The sequence below is a fragment of the Homalodisca vitripennis genome, chromosome 8 (assembly GCF_021130785.1).
Source record: "Homalodisca vitripennis isolate AUS2020 chromosome 8, UT_GWSS_2.1, whole genome shotgun sequence".
NCBI lineage: Eukaryota > Metazoa > Arthropoda > Insecta > Hemiptera > Cicadellidae > Homalodisca > Homalodisca vitripennis.
The window spans coordinates 115,456,314-115,476,981 of NC_060214.1; the positions used below are offsets into that span (position 1 = coordinate 115,456,314).

Genomic DNA, 20,668 nt, shown 5'->3' on the forward strand with positions numbered 1-20,668 from the left:
CAAAATTGCGGGGGTTTGGACCCCTTAGATCCCTTCGCTAGCTACGTCCTTGGTTGCAAGCAAAACTGTGCACATTCTAGCAATAGCTGGAGAGGTCTCATGTTATCGTCATCATATAGCTGGACATTACAGTTCAAAATAGAATGTTTTTAATAAACAACGAGAAAAACAGAGTACCCAAGTTAGAGCCTTGAGGCACTCCTTATGAAGGAAAAGGCACTAGTATCCATACTACTTACAGCTTCCACAATCGGAATGCATGTATAAAATACTTTCACGGCTCATTCAAATCTCGTGATTATGTTGCTCAGCTCCTATAATAGCTTATACTTATATGGTAGCTGCCTAGGAAAATTCTAGTGATGACTCTCCTGAGTAGGCCAGGCGGGAGACCGTGACTATTAAGAACTTTCATGTCTTGGAGTTCCAGACCTATATCAAGTTCACGATGGAAAACAATTCTATATAGCCTCCATATTGCATTTTTTAGCCATTATACGTCACTCTCTTGGCGTGCACGAAACCCATTCAGGAAACCCACTACATTACCCGTGATTTAGTAACATACAGATGTTGGCTCTGTTGGTGACCATACTGGGTCTACGATTTAGATCATCATTGTTGAATAACTGCACCTTTGCTACAATCCAGGCTGTATTGGATTAGGCCGCTCCACCGGTGACGTAACGCAAACACAATATACATTCTGTGACAAAGCATTGTATTGCATGAGTAGTATTCTCTGACTCATGGCAGCCGGCACTAAAATGGTCACCCACGTGCCATCTTGACCTTAGGTGCTTACTCTTGCTGGAAATAGGTGATTCTATCAAGGAAAAACTGGTCTATAGTTCCATAATAATCCAAGAGATGCAGTGTTCATTCGGTCTCTTGAAGAGATGATATTTAAAATCCAGCTTTCAAAGACATTTATTGAGCTGTAGAGTGAACTTCGATCAACATTTTTTTGCCCCCAAATTTTAGGACAAGGTGCTGAGGAATCCTCTCATTGCACTCGATTCTAGAAGGACTCTTGCGCTGCGACCAATGTACCAGAACATTTAAGGATAGGTATTAATCTTATAAGCAACATAGACTATAGTCCCATAATAATCCAAGAAATGCAAAGTTCATTCAGTCTGTTGAAGATCCACCTGATTTCAAAAACATTTATTGAGCTGTAAAGTGAACACATTTTGCTGCCCACTAAGAACAAGAAACTGAAGAATCCTCACTGCACTTGAATGGATGAGGTAGGACTGACTCCTGTCGAGATTCTATGTAAAACCTCCACGAGATCCTTCTACGGGCACTATTTCTCAGCCATGTCACCGTGAGAGGCTACCTTAATTTGTCTATCTTCCTCTAAAAGCAAGAAGGGAACAGTAATTCTCATAATTGCTAGAGAATAATGAAAACTTATAACTCAATTCCTTAACATTCGCTTCAAATTAAAATTAAAAATAAACATACAAACCTTGTTTTTGATCAAAGAGATTCTATTCGATTTTTATTACTAGACAAGGAGAGAAAACGTGAAAAGGCCAAGATTAAAAAGCTAATACATTGAAACTTGCCTTTGTTTACATTCCAGATTTAGGTTTTCTATTCTAATTTAAACAACCTACAGGATAGAAACCTTCCCTCCTGCAGGCTAATTGAGGATCATACAAACAAGACGGTACCTGCGTGTATGTAATAGACAATGGCCCGTGGCAGCTTTCCCTACACTTTCACTGTTCGGAGTCGCCAAGTTCGAGCTGACATTGCGCTGGTTGCTGCCCCTCCCACGCCATCGCTTCTAGAAGAGGTAACTTGGGAGTCTTCGGGCAAAATGTAACAAATTCGAAGTTATGATGAGGCAGAGGAGACTTCATTTCTTGACAAAGCTCGTGAAGGTTGTAGCGGAAATTAAAAAATATAGTGCTTCCGGCTCTTTAGAAAGAATTAGGTGGATTTTGTGACAACCGAGTACTCGATATCTCGAAAACCGTTCGAGATACAAAAATAGTTTATACAAAAGAATGATATTAAATATCAAATGCATTCAAGAACATTGTTATCGTTTTGTTTACGTCTATAGCTAATGTAGTTGTGAAGGTTTTTAAATTTGAAAGGCTACCATATTGGGACGAAATGGTGTACCAAGATGGCCAATGACTTTAACGAGGAGATTTATAGGATCAAATCTTGCGTAAAGTTTGAACTTGTTTAATCACTTCTTTCGCCAGTTCTTGGTGATAGAAACTTCGATTGGGATATCGATATGTAGAAAACCGTTTGAGATACGAGAACATTGTTCATTCAAAAATGTGCACAAAATAATGTTAGCGTTCCAGAAAACTTTTCCTTTTTCCTCTAAGTTCATAAATGACGGAGCTGTAAATGTGTTGTAAATTTGAACGGTCACCACGTTGAAACTGTGCACCAAGTTGATCAAGAAATTAAGCTGAGACATTTATAATATACACTGTTTGAAGCGACTTTAAATTTTGGCTTTATTTGAATAGTTATCGTTCCCGCGTTATTCGAGTATAGTACATGTATAAAACCTGAACTGGGGTTCTTTTGTGCTCTGGGAGTCATGTTCGGTAATGTTATGCAGGCATATTCGATAAGTGCAACCATAAGGATGTAAAAAAATCTACCTAAAAGTTCTGAAACAATTTCAAAACTACATAAACAAGTGGGAGAACTTTTGTGTCATAGCTCGTTCACAAGGCGCTAGGCAGCTAGGAAATCGTTGCAGTAATTATTCATCAAATGGTATCCTGAAGTATATATTTTAACACATTATTTGGCAACTCATTGTGTTAATCACAATTAATACTTTTTAAATATAATTCGTCACACAAAACTTATACGCGTATACATATTGTTAAATATTTGAAAACGTGTCAGCTTAAAAATCTGGAAGTACATATTACCAAAATGTTTGACCGGAGTTTAAAAGCTCAAACAAACCTTGAGTAAAAAATATTGCCCTACTAACTCAGACTGTGCTGGTATTATTTGAAAAAAGTCAGGTATTTTACATCGTACTACTTCTTAACTCGATTGTTTTTATACTACATATCAGTCAAATAGAACCAGTTATTTATTCTAGTACTTTTTCATTTACACTGAGAAAGGTACGTTTTTGGGGGTTCTGGAGCACTACAACATTATAGTAAAACTAGACAGCTAGTATTTACAATCTATTCGATCAAGGACGAGCAAAACCGGCCAAATACAACGGAATCTATGACAAAACTGGTTACAGTAGTTAGAAATACACCTGGGGATGTTTATTGTGATTTCAGACCGGTTGAATAGTCTGTTTTGAAACAATCAACTTAGTCGGATGTCACTGATACTGAAGGTTAGTTCTTTTGTGACGTAACTTGGGCAGTTGTTTGGGATATTTGAGGCTATGAATTTGGAATAAGACGTTCTCGTGGTGGTTAAATGTCAGCAAGCAATACCATAAAGTTTTATTTTGCAGTGGCAAACTTTTGTGCTACCAACTTTCACGTAACAGGCTTCGCTGAGGGTGCGTGCAAAGTTTTAAATCTATAGCCCATTCTATTACTAGACGTCTTGCGGACATTTAAACAAACAGATGAAGAATACATAAAGATCATACATATAGATAAAAAATTACATCCCTCGTCAAACAAAAGAGAAATTGTGTTAGCCTATGCACCATCATAGAATTCTTTCTTGTCTATGAAGAAACGAAGTCTCGTTGAAGGATTACGGGTGAAACCTTCTTTTTTATGATGAGGGTATTAAAGCTATATGATTTATGGTGTTATGTAAGCGTTATGGAAAATTTCAAGTTTTTATCTGTTTTGAGGTATCTTGCAACATGATGCATTCACATTTTGTTAATTAAATTAGGTTTAATGGCATTTTTAAAAACTAACAAAACTTTCGGTGAGCTAGAAAGGGTATTAAAATGCAAGATTACGTTTCCAATCAAACCTTTTCATCGACTTTCCACTCCATATTTTCTTTCCTTTTTACTCTAACAATAACATTTCATAAGTTAAAATATCGTACGTTTGTATTCAATTTGTTTGCAAATTTTATAACTTTTGTTATTTTCTCGTTGCCCTCATGTTTACCAATAAGAACCAATGTAAAAATATTCATTAATGCTCAGCCAAAGCCCATGGTATGACATGCACCTCCTTCTATCTCACTATTGTCTGTATAGAAATGAAGGTTCCTACCAAACACCAAGTCTATAAGCCACTTCGTTTACGAGAAACAGAAATAAAAAAATTACAGTCCCAATAGCAATAGTTTTCGCTAATGCTCGACCAATCAGATTGAAGAGAGTGTTACTACATGGTCATAGAGTATTATTATACGCAGACAAAATTTAAAAATACTAATATGTTGAAAACATCTAACGATAATAAATGTTATACGAAATTAAAAAGCAATGAGCGGACCCAGCTTGTAATATTCACTATTCACAATTCTGTATTCCCTTATTTAAATGTTAAAAAGCATAAACATGCATTTTGCAATCAAAGCTTTTAACTTCATCATTCACATAAATGGATGATATTGTGCTTTCTATTTAAAAACTCTTGCGATGAATGAAAAGAAGTTATACTTACACGTCTATAGACTAACGTAATGTAATTACTAGGTGTTATATGCATATATAACGATTATATTTTAGTGATGCACTGGGATTGTCTGGTATGATACTGCTTCTTTTCCAAAAATAGTATTTCACCAACAGGCTGTAGAATGGAAAACGGGAAAGTTGTCTGCTGTGCAACGAGGAATGTCCTACTGCACTTTAGATTGAGTTCCATCACTCATCAGATGCTTCGGATTGATCATTTGATACGGAGCGAATGCCGAGTGAATACTGAAGTCCTGAAGCTATGAAGGGGTAGGCTCTTTGAACAATCTTAACATGCCAGATTAGGTCACTGAAGGGGCTCGGCATTGAATGATAGGTGCAAGTTGCCTTTACAAGCCAAAGAACACGCCAGGATTGTGAAGAAGCGAGGGAATTGTGACGGCAGGAGATCTTCACTTGAATATCCAGTCGACCTTGAAACAATCTTCAGACGATCACTGACCTCTCCAACGTGATGATCACTTATGTATGCAAATCTTCACGGATCACTTAAGCAATTTACATTGCCAAGACCGAAGATGAACAGATAATTTTGTCTTCTCACATATTCGATGGCTTAGTTTTTTACTTCGTGGGGCTACAACCCTGTGAAAGGTTTTATGCGGTAGTAAATCTGCTTTCGATGCAAGCTCTTCAATTTACTGCACCTGGGGTCTCCAAGGTCAAGGGCGAACGTGGAGAACTAATTTTAATGCGCCATTGTTCCACTTGATAGAGTCTGAGAGGATGTTTTCTAAGAAGCCATTCCATAATAAAGTTATTTTATACGCCTAACTGTATTTTCAGAGAGAAGTATATATGTAAATTATTTTGACATTTACTCGTGAATATAACACAACGCATTTTGTTCTGAAATTCGAAATACATTATTTACAGAGTACAACTACTTCTCAAAAAATTGTGAAGATTAATGAAAATTTTAAAATTATGGCAAGATATGAACAGCAATGTAGTCGTACGCCCTACCACGTGTTGCGTAACAGGTTCCTCTGAGGTTATATGCTAAATTTCAAGTGCTCATTTTTGTTCTCGAGACGTCCTTCGGATGTGCTCATTCTTGCCTACATAGAAATGCCAATTTTAAGTCTATTGATGAAATATTTCTCGAGATATCTTGCCAAATGTTGCATTCACATTTTTGTTCCTGAATTAGGTTTCATAGTGGTGTTTAAATAACACGGATTCCGGTGAAGGTAGGGAAGGTACTACAATGCAAGAGTGCGCTGCAATCAAATTCGTCACAGACCTTTAAAAATGTCTGTTTACTCTATTATTTTTTTACTCTACGAATAAAAGTCTACACTCAAAATCACCTTGATACGATGTTCCGCGTGTTAAGTAGTTAGACTACAGGTGACATTTGACATACCAATGAAACTTTATTTCACTCCTCTGTGCTTAAATTGCACTGCAGGAGTGAAGGAGACTGCAGATCATCTACTAATGAAATGCCCACAATTTGTCTATGCAAGGTACTCATGTTTCCAACAAATTAAATTAATTAAATTAGGAGAATCCCGGATGATGATACCTCAGGCTGGAAACAAATTTATCCAGTTTTGACGCAACATTATATAAGGAAATAAGTCGATTTCTGACAACCATAAAAAGAAAACTATAGCCTAATCGAGATAGAATGATCGAAGGCAATCGCAGATGAAATCAGTGTAAAAGTTTTATTCAGAGTAAATTAACTTCATGGTGTAATACCAAGTCAGCCGTAAGGCATTTAGATTATAAAAAAGACATACTAAAATCTCACATGATTTGATTGTACTCAGTTTGTTTAGAAATATATTTTAACTGATATTTTCTCGTTGTCATTATTGTTACTCATCTAAAAATATTTGCTAACACTCAGCCAAATCACATGAAGTGTCATGCACCACCCCCTCGAGTGTAGGCTTTTCTAATGCTCAACCACTAATATATATATATATATATATATATATATATATATATATAAATATATATATATATATATATATATATAAATATATATATTTATTTATGCGGCCCTTGAAAGGGTTTTACAATACATTAGTTTCTTAAAATAATGATACAAATCGTAGACTATAGTTTTTCAATTAAATTAATTTAAAGAAAATAACACTTACAATACGAATAAGAAAAAAACTATAAGCATCTGTCCATTCTAATGTGTATTTTTAGATTGTAATATAGATAATACTAATAGTTTATACATCTTTTACTAGGACATTCATCATAATAACAGTTGTGTTCATTGCAAAGATACAAAAACCATTACACATATTATGTCTCGATCAGTCACCCATAGCAACAGGTTTCAAACTCGTCTGATTAGGCGCCAATACCAATTAGTGACATCATCGACTTTCCATTATCTCGTCAACTGGACAGAACGCATTTGCCATCCATCAGATGGCGCTTCAATCCACCTCAAAGTTGCTACTAATTTGTGTTTCGTTTAATGAGTTAAAAGTGTTTTCAATCAACTTAACGCCAGCTTAAGACAGCAGATATGAAAATGTTGATTTACTGTGTCCTTAGTTAGTATTCCATTTAATGGTATCTCATCCTTGAACAGAACATGCTTTGAGCAGCAGTGCATAACCAATTCAATAGCACAAGGGTAAAGTTAGCAGTTTAAGCTACAAATATATTTGTAATATAATGTGGACATGATTTGAATTACCTCTTTGGGAGTATAAATACTCTTTTTAGTGTTTTTTTCGGATGGACTGGTGGCCATATTGATTTTAGCCTTATAAGAACAGTCTTAAACTTCAATTACTGCTGCTACCATATTTAATCCTAGGATTATGGGAGATGTGCCATTTTAAAAATATGATTAATATGCATCCGTTTTTTTTTAGTTTTATCGATATTTGTATTTGTTATTTAGAAAAGAATCTCAAAATTTTTGTATTTCATAGTTCAAATACTCAAAAACCTTACTCTTTTTTTTTAAGAAAAAGAAGTTTGAATTTGTATCCATCTTTTAGGATATAGTACTACCATATAGTATACCAACCATACTACTACGTATATAGTACAACTATAACTTGAGGTTGTTTCTCTACAGTCGGATCTTAAGTCTCCAAGTATACATCAAACTAGTACAATAATACCAAAATATGACTAACTAAAGAATTACATTACAACCAACAAACAACACACAACAACATTTTATTACATCACGTAAAACAAAAGTAGCTGAGATAACTTCAGTAAGTAATGTATATGTATCACCAGTCATTTCCAGGCCACCCCATAATTAACGTGCATTCCCAAAAACCCGTTGCAGTCTTTTTGTCAAAGACTCAACATTGTTCACAAACACACCTTTATGTGGCCCATTAATTTCGTTCAGGGTATTAATTTAAGAAAGATGCTGGCCACAAGAATTTATTTGGATGAACAATTTGATTTTAATTCAATGAATAATTTTAGGGGTAATGCAGAGAGTTAATTCGTCAGCACACTGAATCATTACTCCGTAATGGAACTATGTTTTAAAAATGTTTCACGGAGACAAAAAAGGTACCAGTCTAAGAATCATCTATGAAGAACTTCGTAGGTTATTTACATTTTATTTACCAGAGTGTTGGAATCTACAGGGTCGGGTATCTGGTATTACGAAGAAGTACAATAATGTTCACCACGAACAGGACTAGAATCTAACTAGTGCTGGAATTATCTCATGTCTAAACAATCTCAAAACACTTTTGAGAGGTCGAAAAAATGTTTAGCATCTGTTTTGTCTCACCGTGGGTGGATAAGCACATTTACGACATCTCGAAGCTTGTTACTACATCAATAGTTAACTTATTTCTCCTGAATACAGATTGTCGTGCACTGAGGATTTCATAGTTGACTAGGAATCTAAAAAGACGTCTTCATTACCTTTACAAGACATTGATTACATTCTATGCACTAAATTTGGTCAAATGTAAGATATGTTACAATGTGTGGCTATGACGAGGCCAAACAACGTGTACAAAAAATGTAAAAGGTAAAGCAAAGTTATAATTATGAACAACAATATTTTGATTTATAAATTAATTGCCTCTGAAAATAATACTTACTCTGATTTTAAACATAAATTACTCCCACAAATGATATTTTATTTATAAAATACAAAAAAATCTAAACTAGAATGATTCGAGAGCAATGGAGACTTCAACGTCAGGTTAGCACTGAAGTCTCAATTGACAAAAGGGCAAAACAATAAAATTAATATTGTTACAAGTTCAGATAAATGATTTTACATTGAAAATAACACATACTCTGATTTTAACCGTAAATTACAATCGTAAGTTATATTTTAGTTATTTAAAAAAGGCACTTAAACTAAGTTCAACACAAACGATTTATGGGGACTTCAACGCCAGGTTAGCACTGAAGCCTTAATTGACAAAATGGCAAACAAAACTATTTTTATAAGTTCAGAGGGATAATTTTATATTAAAAATAACACATAATCGATTTCAACCGTAAATTAAAATCGTAAGTTATATTTTAGTTATTTAAAAAAGGCACATAAACTAAGTACGACATTAGCGATGGGTGGAGACTTCAACGTTAGGTAGTACTGAAGCCCTAATTAACGTATAGTGTTCAAGTCCCCCTAAAAAAGAAAGAGAAAGATTGTTGATTGCGCAATTTAGAAAATTTAAAAATGGATTTTACTCTTTCCAAAAATATATTTGAGACTTCAGTGTATCGTATTTAATACAAAAATAAGAAACAAAGAGGTGCAAAACATACCAGATAAGATATTTGTTTGAAAATAAATTTATCCAGTGTTTTTTTTTACTACGAAATTAGAGAACATTCAATGACCCTTATGCAATAATTGAAATTGAATAAATTAATTTTATTTAATATTCAAAAGTAATAGCTTCGGTGGAATTGCTTTCGTTGGTGGTCCATTCCTGCATAATAATCTCAATATAGATGCGCCGCTCTTTATTTACCAAGTTGATTTCTGAAAAGAAAAGGACCGAAAATAGATTACGTTCATGATGTTATTAATTATATATTAGATGACCAGGCCGTGATGTAAGGTGGGTGGGGCAGGTGGGGGGCTCCCCACCCCCGTCCTGTATGTCCGTCAGTCAGTCTTCACTGTGCCGTGTGCTGTACGTGCCGTGCTTGTGCTTCTCTGTGCTGTTGTGCGCGGACTTAACTCTCACTATCTACCCGTAAGTTTAACTATGAATCAAATAATTTATTAATCAAAATATAATAGTTTTAGTTGGAAAAAATGTACTTGAAAGTGTTTATTACAGTAATTTATTGCGTCCTATATTTATATTATTGAAGGATCCTTCCTATTATATTGTAATAAATGATAACATTATTATTGGATTTTGGTAATAATCCTTTATATTACATAGCAATCGTCAATTTCCAAATTGAATACGTAGTCCGCTCATCAATACATTCACACACATTATGACTTAACATTGTACCCTCATACATTCAAAACCAATCGTACTCACTTCGAATCCAGCACTTTCAAATATTTCAGCGGCTCATCCAAGTTGATTTCTGAAAAGAAAAGGACCGAAAATAGATTGCGTTCATGATGTTATTAATTATATATTAGATGACCAGGCCGTGATTCATCATCAGAGTAAAACGCATTGGACACCAAAAGGCGTTTGAGATTGATTTTTCATTGATTTTGGCTATCAGAATATTTTATAGGGAGTTTATCGATTATTCTGACACCAACTTGTTGCGATAGGTGTTGAGATAACGTCATCACTGGTATGGGCATGTATGTGCGAGACTAACACGTGGATAGTGTACACTTGTATTCATAATACAGGCAGTAAAAATAGGCATAAACCGTTGTATAGCCTAACGGTTTATGCGTATGCATCTTGTACAGTCAGGTTAGTTTTAATCGACAACCGATCACAATACCGTTATTTAAATCCTTACGCTTACTTTTATGCAGTATGTTATAAAAACGTACAAAATATTCTCCAAAATAGAAAAACATAAAGTGTGTAACGTACAGAATACTCGATAAAACAAATTTGGAGAAAGAAAATTGAGTTTTTCATAAGGAAAAACTGTATTCCTAATGAATGGATCAATTCTAGCATTACAAAAGTGAAATTCTAATACAACTGAAATCTATAAAAGTGTAAATAATCTTTAGTACAGAGAGAACCTTATTCTAGTCCACGCGAACATGTCTTAAATGGGACTTACAAATAAAACGGTCTCGGTAAATTTATACCTCAATAGAAAACCGTTTATTTGAATAGTTACATTCGTACCATTTTTCACTAAAGGAAAATTCACACTGAGGTAAGTGTGTGCTATACACATAGACAAAATGTGAGGAAAAACTCCATTACATCTATCCTTGTGTACAAAAGTTTATAAATTGCCTCTTTATATTGATTCAAACACTACCCAGGTCCGTTATGGTGGTTGTGGTGGGTCGGAAAATACTAAATCGAGTAATAAAATGTTAACAATAAAAATAATAGCTAACCTCACAAACATACAGTGCGTTTTTTTTAATTTTAATATGAGAATTAATAGCTATTACGTACACAAAAACTATAAAGAGGCAGATAAACATACATAAAGCAAAAAATGCATAACTCCAGTTAATCGGTATGGGCAGCGGTATCAATCAGGATAGTTGATCGGTATAAATTTAGATCCAAACCAAATGTATATTTAACCTTCATTAATTAGTTTTTCATAAGACGTATATTCAAGAGGAAATACTTTTAAAACATATTTCGAAGGATTAAGCATCTAGGGCGTAGAAAAAATGTGGTATTTGATATTCAGTGTGGATTTCAAAAATTATATTTGAGGAAGAAAGAGGGATATTACTATTAATATTTATGCCAATTTCGCTGCAACAAAAACATAATAGTACTAGCTGTTTCCCGCGGCTTCGCACGCTTTTCGTAAGTTTTGCCCGCGTATGAGCATTTCTGGTTGAAGTAAATTATATTTCCAACCCCGATGTAGATTTTACCTTGATGTCACGATCAAGAAAATATGTCAAAAATGTATTGTACATGCATAATGTATTTTATTACAAAGTGGTCTACCACTCAACCTTTAAGTTCAACCAAAAATTTAGTTTAGACAATTATACATCATAACTTAGCGCCTTCAAATAGTGTTTCACTGTTTAATATACGTATCTATCTCGTAATTGCAGGTTATAATGTGCAGGCGCTTTGAAAACTTTTCTTCATTTTATTCGTTTATATTCACGACATAAGCGAATAATTCAGATAATAACTATCCTATCTTCTAAGTTAGACTAAATTACGGATACATGTGAAATTTGATTGAAATTGGTTCAGTCGTTTTGGAGTTTATTGGCAACATACATCGTGACTCAAGATTTTTATATATATAAGATTTTAATTTATTCCCTATTGACTATTTAAAAGTTACCTGAATGTTTTCTTAATACTCCCAAAATATTTTGGTTGGATTTTTTAGAATAGGATAAAAGCATTGAATGGAACTTATTTATCGTAGATCAAAGTTTTTCGCGGCGCTTAATACAGAACACGCTTATACACTAATGCTAGAACTGAGGTTCGTATTTAAAAAATAACAAATAACATAAGACAGTTCTTGTTAATTGAGATCAAGTTATTGGAACAGCCAGCTATGTCAGGGTTGCAAAAGAATCCTTTCTCTGACATTAGGCATGTGGTTCAAGATGGGTTACTTTTACTTCTCGCAATATCTTCCTTTACGGTCTTCACGAATTTAAACTAGGAATTAGCTACCCGAGCAATTACGGAAATGATGTGAGTCAACTGTGTCTTATCATTAAAAATTACACGCTAATGCAAAATACAGTAATCAGATGGAATTTTTGATTTAAACAATTTCATGTTAATAAATATGAAACGTGTCTGGTTGAGAATTATTGAGTTCGTTGTAGCCCCAAATTATAAAAAGAACCTAATCCAATAAATCTATGGGATCGTTTGGTTAATTAAATAAATAAATAATAAGTCTTTATTTAAAGCGTTCTTCAGTACAACTCACATAGCTAATGTGTAACTTAACATAACTTAATTAATGAGTTTATTGAAAACTGAGTTTTAATAATAATTCAAACAATTTTATTCAAGCATTTCATATTATATACGTTTAGCCTAAAATAAATAAATTATATTAATACTCAGAAATTTAATATTTTTTTGCAGATGTTTATGACTATTGGACATACAAATTGCTCCTAGGCTGTAGTAATGTATGTTTAAAAAAAGAGGAAACAAGTAAGTCAGCGAATATGTGTTGCCCCCTTCAGTCATCATGTTATTAATAGGGTAATTAAATTCAATTATAACAGCAAAATTTTAAAGAACGTTTTAAAACTGAAGGCAGAGAAAAATAAGGTTTGGTGAAAAAAGATTGGTCTACAAGACGGCAGTGATTCCCGCCGTTAAATATTCATATTATATCTAAAAGATTATTCAAACTGTAGAGTAATAAAAGAGAAATTATAACAAATATAGTTAGCTGATGTAATCTTTACAGTCTTTTTAGAATCTGCTCGCACTGAAAATTATTGGAAAATCGTAAATTTCTTGTCAGTTTAATACGTATGAAGTTTATCAGAGTTGGACTTCTTATATTAACATTACTACTAATAAGCTACAAGTGGCTTTTTAGTAAAAAATAATAATAGATGAAAATATTAAACCTCAAGTATTGAAAATTATATTAATTGTAAAAATATTCTCAAGACATTTGGATGCTTATAAAAATACCTTAAAAATAAAACTAAGGGTTGCAAAACATTGTCTTTAATTTCATTTGATGATGTTTCCCTTCAAGGACCAAATACAGTATTTCCATTGTTCATATACTAGACTAGTATATATATATATATATATATATATATATATATATATATATATATATAACCTAAATCTACAATTAATCAATAATAATAATAATTAAATTTTCAATTGAATATTTCATTCGATAAGAAATAACACAACTCTATTCTAGTTGTTTGATATGATTTGATATTAAAACAATTAGATTATAAAGAATTTGTAGCATAATGTTTCAGGTATGTGGCAAATTACAGTTGTTTATTTTTATTTTATTTTTTAGATACGGTAATTGTTTTTACAATATATAAAATGGTTTGTTATGATCAATATGACAATTGAAATAATAATATTGTTATAGTATAATTTTTTAGAATAATGTTATAATATGTTTGTTATAGTATAATTACAATATAAAATTGTTATAAGTGTGCACATTGACAAGACATAGACTCGTCACCACGCACAGTCTATGTTTAGCCCATGTGGGACTAATTCTGTGTACGTAAAGTGTACTATGTATGTTTGTTACAGAAATAAATTTGATTTGAATTTTTGATTTTTATGATTTTGATATAGTAAATCTTAAAAAAAAAAAATACAAAAACGGAAAATTTAACTTTAATATTGAACATTATTTGAATGGTCCAGAGTGAGGAGGTTGAATTAACAAGAAAGTGATAACAATCCAGATTGTACCTTAAACCCAACACAATCTTACGCGAATTATTGTGATTTTGTATATTAACCTAAAACAGAACTTACTAAGATGCGAGCAGAAAAAGATCAATATAATATAAGACAGTCTCTTCTATAATGATTAAAATAACAAACCTTTAATTTTTGAGTGCACCTACGCGACAGTAACGTTTAGACATTGCCCATCTTGTTTTGAAAATGTCTGAAATATAACTAGATTTATTTATTAAATAGTTATTTAGCGATATAGAGGGGTCAATTTTATTGATCAAAAATGTATATACATTTGAAAAGTCGATTTGAAAATACGAAATACAATCATACAGAATAAATTGAAGGAGGAAAATATTATGTATTTTTACATGTACATATTTTACAAATTGTACATAAATAGTATTGACTTGATCTGGGTAGGTCTAATAGTGAACTAAATTTATTGTGTTATGTTCTGTCCTAATTGTTAATAAATAATACATTGTTTCATTGCGGAAAACATAAAACAATGTTATAGCAATCGGCAAGTTATTTAGCTAAAATTTTCCATTCGCTCTACCATTGAAGTCCCTTTCAAACGTACAATTTTTGCGTCCACTCTCTCTCATTCATTCGAAGTAATCCACCACTTCCCCGGTCAGTCAACCAATTGAGAGGTCTCCCAATTGTGTGCCATAAACTCGTCTATACTGTAGAACGCGTGTGTAGTCATTGTTTTTAGACGAGTTTTAAATGCCTTCATTGGGACACATTTAATCGAGTTCGGCAAGTTGTTGACAATTCGAACTCCTGCCTGAGAAGGAAAACGTTCGTAAGCTACCGTCCTGTGTCTCCCAGTTCGGTAGTCATCCCTGGCTCTAGTTGCATAAGAGTGTAATCTCTTATGTGTTCGCATTTAGATTTAAAAAAGACACTTTTCCAAGATGTAGAGGCTAGGTAATGTCAACAATAGAAATTTCTTTAGGGTTATGAAAGAGACTTAGGCTGTTATAGCGACCGTAATCCTGATGGCAGAGTTTCGCGCCATATAAGTCACAATGGTTCCGGAAGTGGCTGCAGCGGAAGTGATAATCAGGTGATCGTAGAAGTTTACAGTTTGTCGATCTGCAAGTTATGGCAAGTCATCTGGTGGCAGTGAAATGCTGGCGAAATCATTATCAATACAGCCACTTTAAATGTGGAAGATGACAGAACTGAAACAAAAGTAGTCAATTATCTTATTAAAGTAGGAGCTAAGTATTACAAGATACAGCAAATTAGAATAATAAATAACACGTTATCTTCGTATTATCAGAGCGTTTGTAACAGCACAGCAATAGTTTTCACAGAATGTCTGGAAAAAGGTATACCATGTTATTGCTCAGGTCAAGACCATCATATGAACTGGGCCTCCAATCCTTAGTTTCCCATCTGTCTGTCTGTATGTGTTTTTTATACAAAAAATTAATAACTCGAAAACTAATAAATTAATTTATACCAAATTTGGCTCAATTGTTTATGATAACAAGGCAAGTTACTGAAAGAAATGTAATAAATAATAAATTTATCATTAGTATTTTCAAAATGACATCCATTACAATTTTTAGTACATTAAAAGCCAGCAGTTTTTTAAGATCTACAAGAATAACGGATTTTAGAGGATTTTATCACAATTCTAATGACACAAAAATTATTTAAATCGAATAATAAATAACTGATTTATAGCAGATTTACTGTGACAAGACAAGGCCCACATTGAGAGCTGCCGTGTATTCGGTTTTTGAATCGCTGGCTATTCGCTGAGAACCTCAATTACCGTCTTTTAACGTTAACTTTCCACTCTATGTTTAATCTTTTTACTCTAGGAATATACATGTAATGTGTTAAAATCTTATCTGATTGTAATTGATTTATTCTTATTTGCCCTATTTTATCTTAGATAACTATAAGAATAGTGAAAAAAGTGTTCGTTAATTCTCTCCCAATGTAAAGAATACAAGTCTATACGTAATGTCAGTTAATTTTCAAGATATCGCGTGGACAGACAGGCAGAAGTGAAATTTGTCCAGCCCCTCGAGTGATTGGCTTCGTTAACGCTCTACTAATATAAATATGGATGTCACCTCCAAATTCGACATTGTTACGTAATACCACGCAACTGTGGTGACAACATGGACGTACCGTATATAGCATACGTACTTCCGCCTCAAAATAATGTTAGTACCACATCATAGACTTTCACTGTCGGTCGTTATCGCCATTGAGCCATCAGACGTCAACGGTAGCGTCGACCAATCTGGGCAGAAAATTCTTAAAGACCTGTGAAAATTGCAAAGGGATCAATGATACTAAATGGAAAGATTTATAAGTCGGTTAAAAAAAATATAAATTAAATTTTGTAATAAGCTTTTGATGGTTGGTAAGATTTTACTCGACAGTAACTATTTTGAAATCCAAACCGTGTGCTGTTATATTTAAAAATTATTTAGATATTCAAGTATATATTTTAATGTGGATAAACAAAAGATAAATGTAGGGGTGCAGTATATTTCTGATAGGAATAACTTTTTATAATAATTTACTCAAAACCTAAAAAGTACCCCTCTTAAGGAAAGAAAAATAGAAACAGTTTTTGAATATTCAAGCCCTAATGAGAAGCGATTTTACGGATGTTTGAGAAGCGATTATATGGATGTTCATGTTTACAGTACGTACATAAAATATAACTTAAGGGAAACAGTATGTTAATCTCATGTTATTATAAAAATAGTAAAAGAAACCGAACGCATTACGTAAAAGAAATTACTGTCCCACGTTGTCATTTAAAGAAATTCATTTTGATCACAGATTTTGAATAACATTGCTATACTATGTACATATGAAAATTATTCTCACTTATTCTCTCTCACCTATTAAAATTTGAGAAATAGTTCCGTTTTTGTGACAAACATTTTGACTGAGTTAGCTCAATTAGGCCGCATTTGGGATCTGTTTTACTTTGTGGTAATCTTTGAGACAAATTTAAGTGTTCAGGTCAGGAGCTTCATGCCTGGAATGTTTATTACGTGAGTGAAGTTGAATCACAAGCATGGAAATGAGTTTGTTTATAAGCGAATTGTAATAGTTCCGCACGATTACTTTTGACAATAAATTGAATTATTTCTATTTTCTCCTTTGATTGGAGTATGAGGTGCAGCTTGACCGCGCCTGACAGACCGAACCGTATCCTAACAACCGCAACCGCTGCGGTATAACCGCAATCCTGCTCCCATCCTCGAATTAATCTATTCTCTCGTAATCTTTTATTGATATTGGTTTGGCCTGTGCTAATTGCATTCAGAAGGCTTAGAAACCACAAGAAGGAATTAAAAATTCCAAACAATCTTTCGTGTGACATAGAATTCCAGCTGGCAATTCTAGCCTGAATGATTGTTAAAGCATTATTTTTAACTGAGGAATTTCATCACCATATACTATACTTTAATCAACAGCATACCAAAGCAAGGGCAAAAAATTGTAGTCTGACCCTTCGAAAAAAAAAAAATTATTCTTGAGCCAGCGCAAACAATCAGAGTTTTTGGAGAGTTTCAAAGGAAGAAATTAGTCTTGTCGACCAGTTGTCAAAAAGTTGCAACTGTTCACTCATGTAGTCAAGTCTATACATCTTGGAGACAGTTTCATTTTGCTTATCTGCATGTTTCCTAACAAGGGGCCAAGAGGCAAAGACAGCTACCGAACTGGGAAACACAGAACGGTAGTGTCTGAACCTTCTCAGGCAGGTGTCCACTTTATCAACAAGTTGCCAGATTCAATTATAAATACACCAACGCCTAAGGCGTTAAAGACTCGTTTCAAGCCCTTTTTTAGCGTCAAAGGCATTCTATAATGTCGACGAGTTTTTGGAATATAATTAATTGGAAGACCGACCATCTGGAAAACTGACACTGGCGTTGACAGTCGACAAAATTGGTGAAAGTATGATGTATTAATGCAAAAATGTATGTGTGAATAGGGCGTTGTTAAATAGCATATTTAAGGTACAGCTGAACTGTGCAGTCTTCCTATCCGACTTTCTTAAAAAGATAAGAATTTTATATCGTACTTTTATAGATAGAAATATTTAACGATGTTCTACCGTTGTTCGTAACACACATAACCTTTAATCTTTTTCTACCAAAGTTGTCCTTGAACGTTTTATCGTGGAAGCAAGTGGAGGATCATTACACTTTCATTAATGATGAAATAGATTTTGTTAACTGTCCTTGTCACATTGTACTGACTCGTATAAATATTCTGCTCTACACGGTTGTCTTTTTTTAATTCAAGAGTCAATTCTGTCCTCTAGGTTGTTCGTCTGCCCGCTACCCAGAGAACCGCTTTGGGATACTAGAAGTCAGAAGACCCGAAAAGGAAGGGAAAACATAAAATAAAGTTTTATACGGGTGCATATTTAGAGTGTTGACAAACCACAATTTTAAAAAGAAAAGATGTCGTTTCAGTATTTCACATTGAACTTCTTGGAAATATCGTTCCTTGGTACAGAACGCTCATTAGTAAGTGCGGTGTCTAAGTAGATCAAGACTATAGATGAGAGCTACTACGTTCACGCGAGCTCATGGCACCAATTTTAAAGTCCAGGGAAGGATCATGTAAAAATAATTAAGAAAGGTCTGATCAGTTCCCAGTCAGTGATCCTTTTTCAGGCATAATTGTGCCTACAGTAACGTTTCTCAATTGTTGAAGGTGTTGAATGCATCTGACTCTGCACCAAGGCAAACATTTGCGCCTTGACAAACATTTAAGTGACAACTGTTTATGCAGCAATTATGAATATTTCTGCAACACAGGCGAGGGTAGTGGCGCATGCGCAATGGGCTGCAACCTCCGGCTCTTATGAAACCCTCCCGTGGGAGCACCAGAGGTCCTGAATAATGGGCTCTCCCACAGGCGCGATAGAGCAACATCTGACGGGAGATCATGATCGCTGTCGAGGTTTGGAAATTGAGATTAATGCGATACTCGTAGATAATTTCTATGTTCTCCAGTTTGCGTTTTTGCAGTTTATTGACTAGAATACATTTTTGTTATAGAGATTTCATCTGTAAGCTATGCATTTTGCAGGAAACTTAATTTTTACATACATAAGAACGACTTGTATGATGGTACATGTCTAACCATGGGACTTGACTAAGGCCGGGAAATGAAAAAATTTCTTTTTGTGTCTGTCTGTCTTCCTGTACGGAATACATCTTGTGAAATAACCCAAGCGCTGGAAAACTCTGTAGTATGCCCGACTGTTCAGCCTGAATCACACTACGTGTTAGCGAAAATTCCATCCTTTCCCTAGAGCCAACCATGGTTTATGAAACGTTGGGGAAGTGTGTCTTGGAGCTTTTCTCTTAATTGCAATGCTGGTCATGTTGCAGTGCAGACCCAGAATGTGCAATGTGCAAGGTGCAAGCTGTATAACAGTTGTATTTGTCCACGTGGCCCGGTGGAGTGGCTCTGTAGTGAAAGTGGTGGCTCTTGTCTTGGCACTCTCAAGGCTCCAGTTCCGCTTTTCTTGCATAACGCACTCAACCTCTCCCCCGGCTGCGGCTGTTTACATATTTGCTGCCGCCCTGCCCACCCTCGCATTCCTGCGTGAATCATCATCGACCAAGTTATCAATCCTCAAACATATGCTCAGTCCCCTCAAACAAATGCTGCAAACTCTTTTCCTATCCCAGAGGTTCTCTTAATGAGCTGAAAATTTACCGAATCTTAGCGGGATTTTAGCGGTAAGTCAGAGAAGATGCAAATGTGATAAATGTACAAGCCACTACTTATATTCAAGACAATGATTATATCCAGGATTAATAACTCAGATCTCAACAATTACACTGGGATTTAATTTTGGGGTCTCTAATTTTCCAAATACTATACGTTTTCCAATATTGCTGACTTACTCTTTATTATAGTATCTGAATTAAAACACTAGACCAACTTATTCCTCAGACATTCGCTCAGTCCCCTCAAACAAATGCTGCAAAATTGGTTGAATCTTACTGGGAGTTTTTGCGTTGAGTCAGAGAAGATCCACTCACCATCACTTATTGTGGAATATGTTCAAGACAAGGATTATAGCCTGAATTCAGATCTCAAAACTCTTACTGGGATTTAATTTTGGAGTCTCTAAATTTCACGGAAAAACTATAAGTTTTCCAATATTGCTGACTTAACCTGTATTATAGCATTACTAAATACTTAACCTAAAAGCTGGTAAAACACTATATAAGTGATGGTGTCTCAAGTACAAAAACTTAAGTTAACAATCCAACCATTTGTACTCGTATGAATACAAGAGCTGAAAAAGTTTGATAATATTTGTGTACCTTTAAAGTCCATAACTTCTGTGTCCTGCAAGTGTTTTTGTTTACGAATCATGAAATATGTTAGATCTGTTATTTGTACGTTCTAGGTGATGGTCTTTTGCATATGGACCCACACACACACACACACACACACA

The 20,668-nt window shown here is 34.1% G+C and overlaps 1 protein-coding gene across 2 annotated transcripts in view; it reads left to right on the forward strand.

The window, feature by feature from the left end:
* The first annotated feature begins 9,761 nt into the window (after positions 1-9,761).
* The window catches only part of LOC124367957 (proteoglycan 4), a 167,946-nt gene continuing 157,039 nt past the window's right edge, over positions 9,762-20,668 (forward strand). For both annotated transcript variants that reach the window (XM_046825190.1, XM_046825189.1), the window contains exon 1: positions 9,762-9,837. The gene's annotated coding sequence lies outside the window, so the exon portion shown is untranslated. The remainder of the gene's footprint in view (positions 9,838-20,668) is intronic.